This window comes from Coccinella septempunctata, chromosome X (genome assembly GCF_907165205.1).
Source record: "Coccinella septempunctata chromosome X, icCocSept1.1, whole genome shotgun sequence".
Lineage (NCBI taxonomy): Eukaryota > Metazoa > Arthropoda > Insecta > Coleoptera > Coccinellidae > Coccinella > Coccinella septempunctata.
In genome coordinates this window covers 17,928,086-17,948,254 of record NC_058198.1, presented here as the reverse complement: position 1 = coordinate 17,948,254, position 20,169 = coordinate 17,928,086, and the positions used below count along the sequence as shown (strand labels likewise).

The 20,169-nt window shown below is 42.3% G+C and overlaps 1 long non-coding RNA gene across 1 annotated transcript; it reads left to right on the top strand.

The window, feature by feature from the left end:
* The first annotated feature begins 2,047 nt into the window (after positions 1–2,047).
* On the top strand, positions 2,048–6,131 carry LOC123322111. The gene is made up of 2 exons (XR_006539048.1): positions 2,048–2,336; positions 6,094–6,131. It is a non-coding gene; the product is annotated as an uncharacterized LOC123322111 (long non-coding RNA).
* The last annotated feature ends 14,038 nt before the right edge of the window (positions 6,132–20,169 follow it).

The window sequence follows — 20,169 nt, the reverse complement described above, 5'->3', positions numbered from 1 at the left end:
TGTGTTTTCCTAAAGTTGCTATTCGACTGGTTTCTCCTGGTGTTTTTAGACAAACTCCCGAAATTAAAAAACCGAAAGATACCCTAGACAAACTTTATGTTATATCATTCTGTAAACCAGAATTCAGGGATGTCTATAGGTCCACTAAAAGGAGATATGATTCTCTTTTGACCACAACGAAGAGAGAATAATTTCAACGAGATCATTGTAAATTCTGAAAATAAATCCAAAGCTTCGTGGAGGATTATTAATTCTCTAACCAAGAATAAAGTTCATAACGAGGTATCTCTTGGTCAAAGCGACCACTCAGCTCTGGCAAATCGGTTCAATACATTTTTTGCAAATATTCCAGTTAAATTAACTGAAGGTTTAACCAGATCTATTGTTTATTGTTTATTGTTAATCAGGACACATACAGGTAATTAAATACCCAAAAAATGGTCACAATTTAGATTTAAAAAAAAAAAAAATAGAAGTACCTTAGAAAAAGCAAAAAAAAATGCTGGAGAATTAAAATTACGTATTCAATATAAAAAGAAAAAAACCACCACAACAGTATACATCATCCATGTGGGCCGAAAGTCAGAATACCGCGATCAATGGTAACATGTGATGAAATAATTCTTTAGCCTTGACTTGACAGAAATTGTGCTGAGAAAAAATGGGTCAATTACTTCTTTAAAGCTGTTACATTGACTGAGCATTCTATGAACAGGAGAGTTCATAGCGCTATTGGTTTGTCTCTTCGGTATGTGAAAGATGTCAAATTGTCTAATCCTCCTTATTGGAGCGTAAATATTCAGTCTGGAGGTGATGAAGATACTTTCCAGGTCCCCATTCATCAATTTCCGAAGAAATATGATGTCTATTATCCCTAATTCTCAGAGCAAACTTGATAATTCTTTTTTCATGTTTGATATTACGCAGGACGAAATTGTACAAGTTGTGAAATCTTTGAAAACCAATACATCATGGGGCCATGATGAGATACCGATGAAAGTGATAAAAGCATCGATAGACTTTATCATTGAACCATTAACTTTTATAATCAATCGTTCTTTCACGGAGGGTTTCCGGATAATCTGAAGATTACTATAGTCAAACCCCTACATAAAAAAGGTAGCAAAGATGACCTTAACAACTATAGGCCCATAAGCATCCTCTCTTCATTTTCTAAAGTTTTTGAAAAGATTTTAAGCAATAGAATGTCCAATTGTTTTCGTAAATTCAATGTTATTTCTGGATGTCAACATGGTTTTGTTAAAAATAAAAATATTGAAACCGCTATTTTTGAGCTCATAAATGACATTGTTCTTGCTCTGGAGCAAGGACAAATTCCTATGGCACTGTTTTTGGACCTTTCGAAGGCTTTCTGTGTTGATCATCGGAAGCTTTTGGAAGTACTCGATAATTGTGATATCAGAGATAGTCAACTCAAACTCATAGAGAGCTATTTGAAGTCCAGAAAACAACGGGTAGTTCTGGAGGCTGATGGTGAAACCTTTGTCTCGGATGAAATTGAAACAATTTTAGGACTCCCTCAGGGTAGTATTGTTGGTCCTTTATTGTTCATAATTTATGTTAATTCTCTACCTAAGGCGATCAAAAGTGAATGTGAACCTCTAATTGAGAGGATGATGAAGAATATACCCTCATCTCGGACTGAAGTAAAATCACCAGCTGTTTTGACTAAAAGCATTGAAACAAATCATGCTCTTTCAGTTAAGTCTACAATGCCGTCCCAGGATACTACCTCAATGAGATTATTTGCAGATGATACAAATATTTTGACCCGATCGTCATGTATTCCATACGCTGTTGATGTTTGCAATATTGTGGTTAACTCGGTAAAAACTTGGTTATGTAATTATAATCTTCTTGATAGCTCTGTTGTGGTTGAAGATAATGTGAAATTTTTGGGTATAGTTCTTGACAGTCAATTAAAGTGGGGACCTCATACAGAACAACTTAAGACCAGATTAAGCTCTGCATGTTACACATTATTTATGTTAATTGGTCAAGTGGATTTCGATGTGCTCAAACCAGAGATATAGAAGGGGGGAGATTGAGCTTCGACCACTGCGCATCCTATTTTCATGGGACAAAAGTGGGTCCGCCATTTGTCAGGTCATAGCACGGTATTATGATCACGGTTTAACAATTTAGTGAATATTCTTGTCATTTAGCTGCCATTGCCTGCTGTCAAGTCAAACGAATGTAAACAATAATAACAAATATCAACGTATTTTTGGTGATATTTAGCGGATTCGTGTGGTTTTATTAGCTTTTTTTGCTGAATAGCAGGATATTTACGATGGCTTACTTCACAATTATAGGTAAGTCGGGGTGTAAGGGGAAAGGATGCGTTTTATAGCCTCTCCTCTCAAATGCCAACCTCACCTACTCGCGGTGCACCCTGTTCTTACGAACGAGGCTCTGGCGACCGAACATGAGCGGTATAACTCTGTTTCCCACAATTACGTAGCCTAAACATTGGCTTGAGCAGGAAATGGCTCTCTGCGTTGCTCAAGTTACGTCTCAGACCTTGTCGTCTCAGGATGCCTGTGCCACAAGATAATCTAGTCGTAGCCGCAACCAAAGTTGCACTGACAGCGTTACCAGTGCAGCTTTTGAACACCTTCTAACGCAGCTCCTACAAAAAGATGGATCAGTCGAACAGGACAAAATTCGTATCCGGAGGTAAAATACCCTCCCATTCGGATCTCCGGGGGAGGGTGCCTGAGCGAGTGAATCATCGAACAAACACCAATGAAAAGCACATAGCTTTTGCAGCATGGAACGTCAGAACCTTGCTAGACAACCCCAAGGCCGACCGACCAGAGAGGCGTACTGCCCTAATCGATAAGGAACTGCAACGAACATCCATTGCAATAGTTGCTTTAAGCGAAACACGCTTTTCGGACGAAGGTAGCTTGGTAGAACAAGCGTATACTTTTTTCTGGAAAGGCTTGCCGGAAGGCGAAATCAGACAACATGGCGTAGGCTTTGCCATTAGAAACGACCTGGCCGCCAAACTTACCGAAAATCCAGTTGGTATCTCAGAACGTTTAATGACCCTACGTTTTCCTGCAGCGAATAACACGTTTGTGAACATCATTGCAGTATACGCACCCACTTTGAACTCCTCTGACAACTTAAAGGACACTTTTTACGAAACACTCGTTGCTACATTAAGTAAAATCCCAAAACGGGAACGAATTATTCTCCTTGGAGACTTCAACGCTAGAGTGGGCAAAGGTCAAGACTCAGAACTATGGCCGGGAATAATAGGGAAACACGGCACAGACAGCATCAATTCGAATGGAGAACGTCTGCTGGCTCTTTGTGCAGAACACAATCTGTGTATAACGAACACCTATTTTATTACGAGACCCAATTCAAGGGGGACCTGGCGCCACCCGCGCTCAGGGCATTGGCATACCCTCGACTATGTGATCGTGAGAAGGAAAGATCTGAAAGAGGTGTTGGTCACTAAACCCAGAGCAGATCTGGAGTGCTGGACTGATCATAGGCTGGTAATCTCGAGAATGAAAATCTCAATGCGCCCAAAATACCAACGCAAGCCGAAGTATCTAAGAGAGCGCCTTCAAATATCCAAACTACAAAACCCTTCTACAAAGGACAGATTCACAGCTGCCGTCAAAGATAGCCTAACACCACCGGATTATAACGACGACATTGAGACTCATTGGCTCCGTTTCAAGTCATCCCTTACAAATACAGCGAAAGAAATACTGGGCACAGAAAGCTCCCGAAAATCCCCAGACTGGTTTGCTGACAGCGAAACTTATATCGCACCCCTTTTGGACGCAAAACACAAAGCGATGAAAACCGCAATTAACAAGCCTGGCGATGTTGCAGCCCAAATAGGTTTCATAAACATAAAACGCGAGGTCCGTCAAGAAATAAGAAAAATCAAGGACAGCTGGTGGAAAGAAAAAGCTAGGGAAATACAAGCTTACGCCGATAACCATGACTACAGGCGTTTTTTCGAAGCTATTAAAACTGTTTACGGTCCAAGCAGAAAAACTAGCTTTCCTATAAGAGATGCTCATGGAGCTATTCTAACTGATGATAGAAAAATTCTCGAAAGATGGAAGGAGCATTACTCACAGGTCTTGAATCAAAATAACGACTCGGATTTATCCATTTTAGACCTGCTCCCCGCGTATAGTCCGATGACATCGCTTGATGACGAAATCTCAATGTCGGAAATCATAAGCGCGATTAAAAATATGAAAAATGATAAGTCACCTGGTCTAGACGGCATTCCGGCGGAGATATTCAAAGCCTTGGATGAGGACATTGTCAATAGTCTCCTAATACTATTCCGCAAGATCTGGGAACAGGGAGATGTGCCACAAGACTTCAGAGACGCTTTAGTTATCAACCTCTATAAGAACAAAGGCGATACGTCGAATTGCAACAATTACAGGGGCATATCGTTGCTTAATGTGGCCGGTAAAATTCTCTCGAAGATTATGGCTAATCGTCTGGTTCCACTCTTAGAGAAGCTTTTACCTGAATCCCAGTGCGGCTTTCGACCAAATCGAGGTACGGTGGACCTAATTTTTACACTGCGACAGCTACAAGAAAAGGCCCGTGAACAACAATCAAGGATTTATACAGCCTTCATCGATTTAAGCAAGGCATTCGACTCGGTGAATCGGAGAGCGCTATGGAAAATCATGGCACGTCTTGGAGTACCCGAAAAATTCCTAGCAGTGTGTAAAAGCCTTCATACCAACAACACCGCTAGAATACAGCATAATGGCTCTACAACCGACCATTTCTCAACCAACTCTGGAATAAAACAAGGCTGCGTATTAGCGCCTTTACTGTTCAATATTTTCGCCATAGCTGTATCGATAATTGCTGACATGAGCATGCCCGTAAGAGGTGTTGGGATAAGATTCAGATTTGATGGAGGCCTGTTTAACCTGAAGCGCCTCAGAGCAAAAACCCGTACCAAGTTTATCACGGAACTTCAATATGCAGACGACTGTTCACTCATCGCTAGCAGCTCAGAGGATCTAAAGATAATGATGGACACCTATAAACATATATACGAAGCTTTAGGCCTTAGACTCAATATTGACAAGACCAAAATCCTGGTAACTCCGCCAGAAAGCCTTCAAACAGATATCAGCCTGGACAATGAAACTCTAGAACAGGTCGAGCAGTTCAAATACTTGGGAAGCTTCATAAATACTAGGGCTAACCTTGACACGGAAATACACAACCGTATCAATTCGGCATCACGGGCATTCTGGAAGCTGAAAGACAGAGTGTTCCAAAATCACGACCTCAATCTGAAGACCAAGACAGCTGTTTACAGAGCAGTGGTCCTCCCAACGCTTCTTTACGGAAGCGAAAGCTGGACTCCCTACAGGCGACATATTAAACAGCTTGAACAGACGCAGCAACGTCATCTAAGACAGATAATGCACATCAGATGGTTCCACAAAGTTTCGAATGCAGAAGTCTTGCAGCGCGCGAGTTGTACAACAATTGAGACTCAAGTAACGAGGGCCCGACTCAGATGGAGCGGCCACATTCTGAGGATGCAGGACACAAGACTCCCCAAAATAGCTCTATACGGCGAAATCACTGAGGGAGCCCGGAAACCAGGAGGCCAGTATAAGCGGTTTAAGGATACACTACATCAATCCCTAAAATCAGTTAATGCTAATCATAACTGGGAACAACTAGCGTTAGACAGGTCACAGTGGAGGTCTTTGGTCCACAGTTATAATGGAGAATCGAGAAGGATACAGCGGCGACCAGATCTGGTTGGAGACTATCCATGCCCTGAGTGTGGAAGGATCTGCAGGTCACGGTTGGGTCTCTTTAGTCACAGGAGGGCACACAGTCGCAACTAGCACTGAGAAGTTACAAGTCTGTTCAAATCTATTTATTTATTTTTTTTTTTTTTTTTTTTTTTTTTTTCTTCTTTTTGTAGATTTATTCCCGGTAACGGGATACAGCAATGAATGAATATAGGTAAGTTCCCAATTATATCATTTTTTGAATATCTTTGATAGATTTACAAATTTTTTAAACTTGTTTCAGTATTTCTCCTTCAAAATTGATGAAAAGACTCATCGAATTGAAAAAACTCCAAGCATCATATAGAAGGAAATTATACAATTAAGTCTCTAAAAAATAAAATACAACACATGAAAGAAATGATGGACTTTTTTAGACAAGATCAACGTATTTCTGAAAATGCTGCCCATCATTGGGAGAAATCTTTTGATTCTGTGCCACATTGATGGAGAGATATTTAAAAAATGTAGAGAATGATACTGTGACTGTGATTAGTATATCTAGTCATATTTTGAAGTTTAAATTTTTTTTATACCGTACTTGGAACGGGACCTAACGTTGTCTTTTGAGTACACCTTACAATTTTTAATTTTTTTTTCAAACCTAATGTTTCATTTAGAATACACTCTATATCATAAATGATTCATTATATCAGACTTGCACTCTGAATTCATACATAACCTATTGCTTGATTGCAGGTCAAGAAGCGTTCAGTGGATTGTTTTTGCATAGTACTTGAAACAGTACTAACTGTTAACTTTTATGATCCCCTATCAATTTTTATTTGTTTTCAAAATTAATGTTTCATTAAGAATATGCTGTAAATTCAAATATCAGACTTGCACTCCAATATTATGAATTTTCTATTTCTTGATCGCAGTTCAAGGAGCGTTCAGTCTTTTACGCATAGTACTCAAAACAGTACTGTTGTCTTTTCTCTACATCTAACAATTTTCAATTTTGTTCGAAGTTAATATTTCATTTTGAATATAGAGCGCGGGCTGGAGTTACAAATCCTACAAAAGTTTCATTTTATAGGTTTCTCCTTCTTCCTAAAAATCTCAATGTAGTCATTCACATTGAAAAGTTTGATATTAGGATCTTCTTTTCTTCTAATAGATGTCATATTCAGAATCTCCTTCAGAATGAAAGACCTCGTCAAGCGTTTTCTCAGATTTCCGTTCGACACATACTGCTTCTTTTCTCCAACATCGGAATTTATTTTCTTCACGACTTTTTGGCTATGTTCATCTTGATTACCTTCTCTTCTTGCAGCGTGAGTGTCGGATTTTTTCTGCGGAACTTTTCCTCTTTTTCGTTCTCCTACATGTGACTTCAGAAAATTCCTGATTTGAACTGTTCTCCTCAAGTCAATTTGTTTAGACTTCAATTTTTCCAATCCCATTCTCAAGATCTTCTTTCTGTCCATCTCGTCTTCCACAATGAAAAAAATATTTAAGTATGAAACGATAAAATTCGATAGTATCAAAGTTAAAAAATGTAAACCACAACACAATATTTGCAGCACGAAGCACATTCACAACTGAATACTTTGTACATCTACTCCGCTGTTATATAGCCCCTCTACCATCCCTCCCTAGCACCCCACCACCCAATTGCCCGTTCCGTCGTCTGATTCGATATTAGATTGCTGTGACTTAAAATTTCTATGGAATAAATGTATTACATTCGTTCAATTTAACTGTCACACGTCGGACTGTTTGTTGATTTATCCTTAACTTCCTATGACCAATTTTAAAGTGTTACTTTTATTAGTTGTATGATGAGCCTTGAGAAAGGAACAAAATAGTTCCGAAACGTTGTCGAATTCATAAGAGATTGTTTTTCGACCTGTCCAAATTCCTGCGATATTTTACCTATTGTGTTCAATCCATTACTTATGATACCTAAAAAGAACATATAAAATATTTTGTTATTTTGTGATACTTGAGCCAAACACTAAAAATACCTAAAATTATAGAGTGTTTTATATAATTATGAGTTTATGAAACATATGAGAATTTAAATGATAATTGTCCAGAGTATTTTTCTCACAGAAAGAATATACTATATTACTGTTTATTTTTTCAAACGTTTCTGATATTATGAAATGATAAAATATCAACAATTGAAAAGTATAAGTTATCGATACAGATAATGACTATCTGGATAAGCAAGTATTGAAGCGCATTAGTATTTCAATTCTTAAGTTTGTTTCAAATCTCGCTGCTCCAAACAATATTTCAAAATTAATAATTTCTAGAGAATTCTTTTTCATCATTTACATTCACGTTGTAGATGGTATACACGTTTTTCCTGAGGAAATAAAACTATAGAAAGAATGTCCCTGAAAAGATTTAACGACTCTGATGTATATGCAGAAATCCATGTAGGTTCCTATATATAAGTACAGAATCGTTATTTTTTGTTTTCACCCTAATTATACGGAGCACTACTATCTACTTCATGAATTTCATTTTCAAGGTCTTAACCGGGAAACCGAAAAGTTTTGAGTATATAATAATAATAATAATAATAATAATAATAATAATAATAATAATAATAATAATAATAATAATAATAATAATAATAATAATAATAATAATAATAATAATAATAATAATGTCTGGCCTGCCTGGCAGCTATCTGGTAGATGGCCTGCCAGGTAGCCATCGTAACGACGTAGACGGTGCAGCCAGCCACGCCTGCTGTTCGCATTCCCATTCCTTCTTCCACTCTCTTTCACATCCTTCATAGGGGTGCTCTTTCTGCTCTCATTTCTCTACCCCTCACCCAAACCGAGAAAGGGGAGCACAAACCCATGAAAATGGTGATTACGAGAAGCCTCGGAAACAAGTCGCTGCCTGGGGATCGTCAGGGCATGTCTGGAGCCGGCGCTGGACATGACAGCATGCGGGACGTCGGTGGCAGGATGTTGAGGAAGCGGGCTCCTGCTGCAAAACAAGCTACAGCTCCAAAGCAACAACAGCAACCAACGAGTCCAATTCAATTGCCGACTCGAACCGCTGAAGGTGCTGCGCAGGATATTCAGCCAGTGCTCACCCAAGCGGGGTTAGTGAGAAAGCGCATGAAGTGGACAACGTCCATGAATGAAACTATTGTGCGCATATATAACTCCATCACGGGACTAGGGCAGAACACGAACAACTATAGGAAAAGGCTCCATGAGGAATTCTGCATTGCCTACCCAAATGTCAATGTCACTGAACAACGAGTGGCAGACCAGTACCGCGTAATTCTGAGAAATGAACTAGTACCAACGGCCCGAATCGACGCAATTAAACTTCAGCGTCCGCTAGCAATGGAGAATAACACCAACACCTCTGATGAAGTTCACATACCTGGGCAACAACACCCAGAAGACATTGATACTGAAAGTCCTTCTTGCAAAGCAAATGAGCCTGAACACCAGGACGATAGGGAAAAGCTCCACCGACAAGTTGACTCTGACATGAGGAGATACTTTGCCGAACTGGAAGGAACAGATCCTCTTCATCGAGTAGCACCTCCACGACTCAATACATCCAAAAAAACTGTCACTTATAATCGACATCTTGAATAAGGACGTTTTACCTGAATACCTACAGAACGGAAGTTCATTGGAATATCTGCATCTAGTTTTTCACTGTGCAGCGCTGACGACAGCGAAAACCATGGGGGCAAAAATTCGCCGAACGAACAACGATGGTCCAAAATTACACAAATTACACGCGCCAGCATGGCAGAAACGTCTTCAACACAAAACAGAAAGGCTAAGAAGAGACATTGGACGACTGACGGAGTACTTGAACGGGAATCGAGGAAGAAAGGTTGTGAAAGCTGCCAAAGAGATCATGGATAGAAACAGGACACACACAGAACGAGAGACGGAGAATGCTACAACTCACCATGGCCTCGACACTCTGAAGCAAAAATTAAGTCTGTATGCAAAACGCTTGAGGAGATATAAAAGCAATTATAGCCGGAAAAGAGACAATAATTCATTCGAAAAGTCGGAAGAATCTTTCTACCGGTCACTCACACCGTCGGATGGAGAAAATGGAAAGTTACCACCAAAGGAAGCCATTGAACAATTCTGGACCGAACAATTATCAACAAAACCTCAGTTCAATGGAGATACCGGATGGATTGAAGATGAAAAATCTGAAGCTATAAAATATGAGCCGATGCAGCATGACATGATCACGATTGAAGAAGTAAAATCAGCTATCAGAGGACTGCACAACTGGAAAGCACCTGGGCCTGATGGATTACAGAACTTCTGGATCAAGAAACTTTGGATCATGCATGACAAATTGACCTCCGCAATAAATGATGTCATTGAAAATCCTGAAAGAATGCCAGTATTCCTTACACATGGCACAACATACCTGTCACCTAAAGACCAAAGGAATACAGAAGACCCATCCAAGTACCGACCGATCACATGTCTTCCAACGATGTACAAATTAATCACATCGTGCATATCAAACCGAATTCACAACCATTGCGAAAGAAATAACATCATCGCCATGCAACAGGAAGGATGCACCAAAGACAGCCGAGGGTGCAAAGAACAACTAATAATAGATTCAGTTATCTGCAATCAAGCGTTCTCCAAGCGAAGGAATCTTTACGCTGCCTACATAGACTACAAAAAAGCATTCGATTCTATACCTCACGAATGGCTCTTGACGATCTTGAAGATTTACAAGGTGGATCCCAATATTGTTAAGTTCCTGAAAAACGCCATGTCAACCTGGCGTACTAGTCTCCAAATGAAAGCAGCAGATTGCTCCATTACAACAGGACCTATTCCAATAAGACGCGGAATTTTCCAAGGAGACTCGCTGAGCCCTCTGTGGTTCTGCATGGCCCTGAATACCTTGTCTCATAGATTGAATTCTACGGACTACGGATTTTCCATCAAGAGCGGCAGTAGAACTATGATGAAACTGAATCATCTCCTTTACATGGACGATTTGAAACTCTTCGCATCTACCAAAAAACAAATGCAACTGATGCTGAAAATGGTGGAAGGATTCTCGGAAGACATCAAAATGAAGTTTGGACTAGAAAAATGTCGACTGCTAAACATAACGAGAGGGAAAATAGAAGATGGTACGTTCAAACTCAAGGAAGGTGCAGAAATTGAAGCATTAAAGGAAGGAGACACATACAAGTATTTAGGCATAAAACAGGCAAGAAAAATCAATCAGACTCAGATGAAGAAAGAATTAACGGAGGAGTTTACCCGAAGATTGAGGAGGATAATGAGAACTGGTCTTAACAGCAAGAATCTGATAAAAGCGATTAACACCTACGCTTGCTCGGCGCTGAGCTATTCATTTGGTATTATCTCTTGGACGACCACCGATTTAGCAGCTTTACAGAGAAAAATAAGGACGATGCTGACTAAACACAATAAACATCACCCCAAAAGCTCAATAGAACGGACTGAGCTGCTACGACATCTTGGGGGTAGAGGAATTGTTGATTTGTCCAACCGTATGTCCCAGGAAATTGAAGGACTTCGAAACTATTTCTTGAGCAAGGCAGCTTCGTCAGAACTCCATCGAGTAGTTTGTGTTGCTGATACATCTACACCGTTAAAGCTACACCAGGATCACTTGGAAACCGTCGAACACTCTGCAGAAAGTAAAATTTAGAAACTGATTGGCAAACCTTTGCATGGGAGGCACCAGAATGAGGTCAACCATGATTACGTCGACATATCTGCGTCGAACTACTGGCTGACTTCCGGAAGGTTGTTTCCTGAGACAGAGGGCTTCATGCTCGCCATCCAGGATCAGGTGATTCCAACAAGAAATTACATGAGATACATCGCCAAGGATGCCTCAGTGGCGGACGATAGCTGTCGTTATGGCTGTGCGACACATGAAACTATCCAGCCATCACCGGGGGATGTCAGAAGTTCGCAGGCACGGAGTACAAAAATAGACATGATGCTGTTGCCAAGATTCTTCACCAAGAATTGGCACTAAAACACCAACTTCTAACTTCGAAAAGGATTCCTTATTACAATTACCATCCAGATGCTGTGCTGGAAAACGAACATCACAAGCTCTACTGGGATCGCACTGTTCTCACAGACCGAAAAATAACCCACAATAGACCAGACCTCATATTGCTCAATAAGGATGAGGACACAGCACTATTCATCGACGTGGCAATTCCAAATAATAACAATCTTCTAGATAGACACACTGAAAAAATTTCAAAATATAGAGATCTCGAGGAACAAACCAGAAGACAGTGGAAGCGGAAAGATATAAAGACCATCCCTATTGTCATTTCATCTACAGGCCTGATACCGAAGAAACTACTGGAGAACTTGAGAAAACTTCAGTTGGACGAAAACATTTATAAAGTCATGCAGAAGGCGGTACTGCTCGGAACGGCGAGAACTGTACGCAAGTACATGGGGAATGCAGAGGAACACCGTCTGCTCCGACAGGAAGTGCGGGTGGAGCAGGAATCCAACCTACAGCAGGAAGCCGAGGAGCGACCCGAACCCCACCACCACCACGAGCCCGAAAACCTGGAAAGGGCTCCAACAGAGCTTAATCCTTTTGATATCTCAGATATCTGGGTAAGTGAATTTTCCTCTGGAGAGGAGTGTGAAAGCCGCAAGGCTAAAGTCATAACATAATAGAATAACACCAACATCTCTGATGAAATTCACATGCCTGGGCAACAACAGGCAGAAGAAACTGATACTGAAAGTCCATCTTGCAACGCAAGTGAGCCTGAACACCAGGACGATAGGGAAGAGCTCCGCCGACAAGTTGACTCTGACATGAGGAGATACTTTGCCGAACTGGAAGGAACAGATCCTCTTCATCGAGTAGCACCTCCACGGCTCAATACATCCAAGAAACTGTCACTTATAATCGACATCTTGAATAAGGACATTTTACCTGAATACCTACAGAACGGAAGTTCATTGGAATATATGCATCTAGTTTTTCACTGTGCAGCGCTAACGACAGCGAAAACCATAGGGGCAAAAATTCGCCGAACGAGCAATGATGGTCCAAAATTACACAAATTACACGCGCCAGCATGGCAGAAACGTCTTCAACACAAAACAGAAAGGCTAAGAAGAGACATTGGACGACTGACGGAGTACTTGAACGGGAATCGAGGAAGAAAGGTTGTGAAAGCTGCCAAAGAGATCATGGATAGAAACAGGACACACACAGAACGAGAGACGGAGAATGCTACAGCTCACCATTGCCTCGACACTCTGAAGCAAAAATTAAGTCTGTATGCAGAACGCCTGAGGAGTGTGACGAACCAGATTTTGCTCCGCCACAAAAATAAATTTTTCAACCGATACTTGCATAATAATGCCTGATAACCGAAATATTTTTGAAGAAAACCGTAATACTGTCATAGGGGTTGTACCGATAACAATAGTTGTGTGTTAGATTGAAAGGAGCCTTACCGATAATTGTTAGTTCATAGTTTTCCACCGGTCAGTCCATGTTAGTAGGAAAGACCGTATCTCTTATGTTTTCAGAATTCATTTATTTTAATAATTCTTTTCGTTCTACCATTTTTTGTTTGCTCTGAAAAAGTTCTCATAACTTTTTCTACTTTCCTTCTCATCCGTTGCCTCTGTCTTTTTCTGGGCCAATTGAATAACCGTATCATTTTTGCTTTATCCAATGGATTGGTGAGTTTCCCATAGGGGGGAGAGTTTTTCCGAGTAGAGAGGGGATATTTCTTCGCGGCCCTGGAAGGTGAAGAGAAAAAAAGAGAGAATCGTTGTTGAGAGGTGAACGAGTGGAGTGTGTGAAAAGTTAGTAAAACCGTACTTACGAACCAAAGAAAAATCTAAGGCAAGTGATTGTTGAAATTATTACCGCTTCATTGAACCTTTATGGAATAATATTCTCTCTAGACTTTTGCTTGGCTGAAAATCCGAATTAACCGTAGATTGACCATTTCCTGCCGTATATAGCTTTCCGTTACCGTAGGGTGACATTTGGGTCCCTGGAGGACGTTGGGCCCCCCTGATTTTTCCGATTCCTGAATATTTGACCGTTTCATCCCGATTTCCAACCGTTTGAAATATAGTTATAGGTTAGATTCGCCGAGCATAGAGTTGGGATTTCATAACCGTCAAATACCCTCACCGCCGGACTCTGTGGCCGCTGTTTGACAGCCAGCCAGCTTGAGGTAACCGAGAGAGAGAGAGAGACCGAAGGACACCGGATCATAGACAAACCACCGAGACAGAGATAGAGGGCGTACCCCGGTGAACTGGTGTTTTCAAATTTCGACCTGACTGAATTCCGTTGATTATTTTTAAAACCGTTCGTACTTTTCATTCAATTGTGTCTTGCCTTAGTTGAAATATTTTTCCGAAACCGTGCATGTTTCTTTGCACTCAGTTTAATTGAAACTTGACTTACTTCCGTATATTTTTCCGAAACCGTTCTTTGCACTTAGTTTAATTGAAACTTGACTTACTTCCGTATATTTTTCCGAAACTGTGCATGTTTCTTTGCACTCAGTTTAATTGAAACTTGACTTACTTCCGTATATTTTTCCGAAACCGTTCTTTGCACTTAGTTTAATTGAAACTTGACTTACTTCCGTATATTTTTCCGAAACCGTTCTCTGCACTTAGTTTAATTGAAACTTGACTTACTTCCGTATATTTTTCCGAAACCGTGCATGTTTCTTTGCACTCAGTTTAATTGAAACTTGACTTACTTCCGTATATTTTTCCGAAACCGTTCTTTGCACATAGTTCAATTGAAACTTGACTTACTTCCGTATATTTTTTCCGAAACTGTGCATGTTTCTTTGCACTTAGTTTAGTTGAGACTTGACTCACTTCCGTATATTTCCGAAACCGTCCATTTTCCTGAAGTGAAATTTTGCCAGCCGTCCTGCGCCGACCAGACACAGCCGTTGACGTCCACGATTTAGTGTACCTGTCTATTTTCTTTTGTGTACAGTTTATTTTAATAGAAATAAATAGTTGAACATTTATTTTTGTTGCCAATTATTTTGCCAGTGAGAGTCTATTTATCAAATCAGTTTCATCTAAGAGTTTAGTTAGAAGAGGTAAGTACTCTTTCTGACGCCTAAAGACCGTTGAAAAGCAGACACTTAGAAGACGCTACCGCCCTAGTCTTCATCGATACCCTTCTCCACTCTATCACATCTGGCGCCCGAGCAGGGACTTCTGCTGTTCTTTGAGTAGTTCCTGTTACCGTAACCGTACCGTTTTCTCTAAATACTCTTCACTGGCAAATTGGTAACCGTTCTTTGTTTCTGGCATATATCCGTATAGTACATATTGTAAATCTTTATTCTGAGTTTCTGGTACCGTGAAAATGGATGTCAACCGACTGAAAAGTGACGAACTTACGTGGGAGTTAGAGGCAAGAGGCTGCACCGTGGGACACACCGTTCAGGAGAAAAGAGCTCAACTGAGAAGGGCCATCCATTCCGACATACCGTTCATTCCAAGAGATGAAATTGACCAGGCACAGGAAATTGGGGTTTGTGGTGCCAAGTTGTTCGACTTGATGGGAGAGATATGTGAGTTCGATTTTAATAATAGAGACAATGAGTTGCAGCGCATTAGGAGCCGGCTACTGCACGTTCAAGGCCGACTGAGAAGTCTATCTCCGGAAGCTGTCAGTCTGCTTCACAAGAAAACCGAGCTGGAGCACTCTCTGAAGATGGCTATGAGATTGCTGGAGAATACTCACTGGTTAGGTGGTATTCCAGAGAACCTGTCAGCCGGCACACCGTCGCTGATTTACCAGGAATTACCGGACTGCGCATCTAGACTTGGTCCAGGTCTGATTCCGTGCTCAACCACCGTTGGAGAAGCAGACTTGTTGAAATTGGGAGAAGATTGTGATATATCCCGACCGACCACTCATGATGACCGGCTGCAGCAGAACCGACAAGAAGTTTGCAGATTATTAACCGAACAAATTGAACGTACTTTTTTGCAGAAACAACCTTCATACCACCGACCGCCCGCCGACATCCTCCCATTTACCGTTGAACAAGCACTGCCAACCGACCGAACCAGTGAGGAAAACAGACCGCTAATAACATCCCCTGAGTCAAGGCGATTAACGAGGGAGTTTGCCGAATCAACCAGGAGAGTTTCATTTGCCTCATCTCCTACCGATACCGCTGGGATGAGAGAAGTAAGAAGCGAAGGACCGACGACCAAGGAAGCCGAACTGACGACCGAATACCCGCCGATGAAACCGCCGAAAACCACCGACCATTCCATCGTTCCTACCGTTCCTGTGTGGAAATGGAACCTGACGTTCGATGGATCAACCAGTGTGACCTCATTCCTGGAGGAGGCTGAGTATCATGCCGAGGCTAGAAAGGTGAGCCACGAACAGTTATTCGAGTCAATATACGAGCTGTTACGTAGGGATGCAAGAGACTGGTACATTCCCCGGAGAGGCACCTTCACCGACTGGACCGATTTCAAAGAACAACTCCGAGAGGCCTTTCTTCCTCCCGACTACGAGGACATCCTTTTGGAAGAAATCAAGAAACGCACTCAAGGAACCGATGAACGACTCTTGTTGTATGTAACTCGAATGCAAAACCTGTTTCAGAAGCTGACCGTAAAGCGACCGACCGAGGAAGAACAGGTGAATATCATCCGACGACGTTTACTGCCAGAACTGCAAACCGCCCTGGCCTTCCAACCGACTTCAACCATAGAAGAACTGCTCCGAAAAGGAAAAGTTTTTGAATTGGTCAAATGGCAAACCGCTAACTATGCTTCGCCACCGATCCAAAAGAGTCTCATCAACGAACCGCATCTTACCTTCCGAAATTCCCCACCGAACGTCAAACCGATCGGAATGCACCTGAACACTCCGAACCGCACCGAACCGTCTGAAAAACCGAAAGTAGCTCAGAGCTCTGCAATACCCCAGCGACAGGATGAACCGAAAAAGTCGAACCGACCGTCAACCGAACCCCAGTGCTGGAGATGTGGTGGCAAGGGTCATCTCCGAGCACAATGCACCTCGAAACCGCTGCTGTTCTGCTCTCGATGTGGTAAGAGGGGTGTCATGTCTAGGGATTGTAAGTGTCCGTTAAACTACTAAGGAACTGTCCGAAACCGGGGATACGTCAGTTCCAAGCAACCCCATCCTCGGTCCATGAGAGAGAAAAACCTACCGATTACCGTCCGATAATTAATGTTTTTGTAGGAGACAAGGAGTTCCCAGCACTGTTGGACACCGGAGCCACCAGGTCCTTTATCAGCAGTGAAGTGGCCGCCTACTGCAGGGTAGTGGGTATACAACCGGATTATGTTAGGGACGTTACCACCACCGTCGCTAACGGAAGTTCAATACCGATTAAAGAAATATATACCGCACCGGTCCGAATTGGGTCTGAAATTATGGAAGCTAAATTGTTGTTAGTTTCAGATTTACCGATCAATGTTGTACTGGGAATGGATATACTGAGGACACACAACTTCTCAATCAATCTCCAAACCGCCGAATGTTTCCTGAATGGAAGGTCCATCCAAGCCCGGCTCAGCGAGCCAGAGAACCGAGGACAACTACATGCGATAGGACCGCTTTTGTCGAATCTGAGTGGAGAAGAGAAAGTCAGGCTGGAGGAGTTTCTACAGACCGAATTGAAGGCGTTCGAAAATCTCCGAGGAACAACTCCACTGATAAAACACCGAATTAAACTCAAACCAGGCACCGAACCGATCAAGCAACGTTACCGTCCCCAAAATCCGAAGATGCAGGAGATAATAAACAATGAGGTCGACCGAATGCTGGCCAAAGGCATTATAGAACCGTCTTCATCCCCGTGGAGTTCACCGATAGTAATTGTCAAGAAAAAGGATGGTAAACCCCGATTTTGTATAGATTTCCGAATGTTCAACAATGTCTCCGTTAAAGATGCCTATCCGTTGCCTTATATTTCAGGAATTTTAGACAAGTTGAGAAAAGCCAAGTATATATCCACTATTGATTTGAAACAGGGTTATTGGCAGGTACCGTTAGCCCCCGAGAGTCGACCGATCACCGCATTTACCGTCCCTGGCCGTGGGCTGTTCCAGTTCAAAGTAATGGCTTTTGGTCTGCATTCCGCACCGGCATCCTTTCAACGTCTTTTAGACCGAGTTATTGGCCCTGAGATGGAACCGGATACATTTGCGTACTTGGATGACATAGTAGTTCTTGGAGAGACATTGGACGAACATCTTGACAACCTAAGGAAAGTTTTCCACCGCCTCAGGGAGGCCAACCTGCAATTAAATCCGGAAAAATGTGAGTTTGTAAGAAAATCATTGAAATATCTGGGACATGTAGTAACCGAGGACGGCATTTGTACCGATCCTGATAAGATTTCAGCCATAAATGAGATGCCTGCACCGAAATCCGTACGAGAATTGAGAAGTTTCCTTGGTGTTGCTTCATGGTACCGAAGATTCATCGAAGACTTCTCCAAAGTTGTGACTCCGTTGACCGCATTACTCAAGAAGAAGCAAACCTGGAAATGGGAGACCGCCCAACAGACCGCTTTTGAGACCCTGAAACAGAAATTGACCCACTCACCGGTATTGGCCTGTCCGGACTTTTCAAAACCGTTCGTCCTTCAAACCGATGCATCCGATGCAGGACTGGGAGCTGCCTTGACACAGACCGTTGATGGACAGGAAAAAGTAATCGCTTATGCTAGCAGGACCTTGTCAGGTCCAGAGAAAAATTACTCTGTTACAGAAAAGGAATGTCTGGCAATAGTTTGGAGCATAGACAAGCTGCGTCCGTATCTAGAAGGCTACCGTTTTACCGTTATAACCGACCACATGAGCTTGCGATGGCTGCAATCTATCAAGTCTCCCACCGGAAGAATTGCGAGATGGAGCATATTTCTACAGCAATACGACTTCGAGATAAAGTACCGGAAAGGAGCCCTCAACCGTGTAGCAGACAGTCTATCCAGAAATCCGTTACCGACCACCGAGACTATATGTCTGACCGAGGAGACTGTAAGTTGTAAATGGTACCGAAAGAGATTGGCTGAGGTAAGAGCGAATCCCGCAGCGTTTCCCGATTACAGTATTGTGTCCGGAAAATTATACCGCCATTTTTGGGATGCTGATGATTTTACAGAGCCTGAATTCGGCAGTCCTTGGAAGCTATGCGTTCCAAAGGACGACCGAATAGATATTTTACAGGAAAACCACGACCGACCGACCGCTGGACACCTGGGGATAGCGAAAACCATAACCCGTATAGCCCGAAATTACTATTGGCCAGGAATGTTCAAGGAAATAGCCCGATATGTCCGTAAATGTGGTACGTGTCAGAGGTACAAAGTTCCGCAACAGAAGCCCCCTGGAAAAATGCATCCGTATGTGGTAAGAGAACCTTGGGATACCGTTAGCACCGATATTGTGGGACCGCTTCCTCGTTCGAGGAAGGGAAATTGTTATTTAGTTGTGATGCAGGACCGATTTTCGAAATGGGTGGAGGCCAGGCCCCTTAGAAGAGCAACCGCAAAGGGTGTGTACCAGGCTTTATATGAGGATGTAATCCTGAAGTTTGGGTGCCCGAAAACCGTGATCAGTGATAATGGTTCACAATATGATAGTCGATTGTTCAAGGGAAGTCTGCGAGACCTTGGGATCCGACACCGTTTAGCACCAGTTTATTCTCCCCAATGTCACCCCGTAGAAAGAGTCAACCGTACCCTCAAAACAATGATAGCCCAGTTCTGTGAAAAGGATCAGCGTACCTGGGATGAGCATCTGAAGGAATTGACATTCGCAATAAACTCTGCAAGGCAGGAGTCGACCGGATACACCCCAGCATTCCTGAATTTTGGCAGGGAGATGCGTTCACCGAACGCCAAGTATCTAACCGAGATGGCCAACCGGGATGAAAAGGAACACACCGAACCAGACACCGAATCAGATACCGAACCGCAAGTTGCTTTGCATGCAAACAAATTAAACCGTTTCACCGAAACTTATGAGTTTGTCAGATCTAGATTTGCACGAGCTTTCTCCCAGCAGAGCCACTACTACAATCTACGTCGGAGGGACTGGCGATGTCGAGTAGGAGACCAAGTATACCGAAGGGAACATCCCTTGTCTTCCGCAGTGGAGGGAATTGCAGCCAAATTGGCTCCGAAATACTCCGGACCGTATACCGTTATAAAGGTAGTATCTCCTGTGGTATATGACATCAAGGATGGCAGTGGTAAGATTCTCCGACACATTCACATCAAGGATCTGAAGTCCTCCCTTGGAGA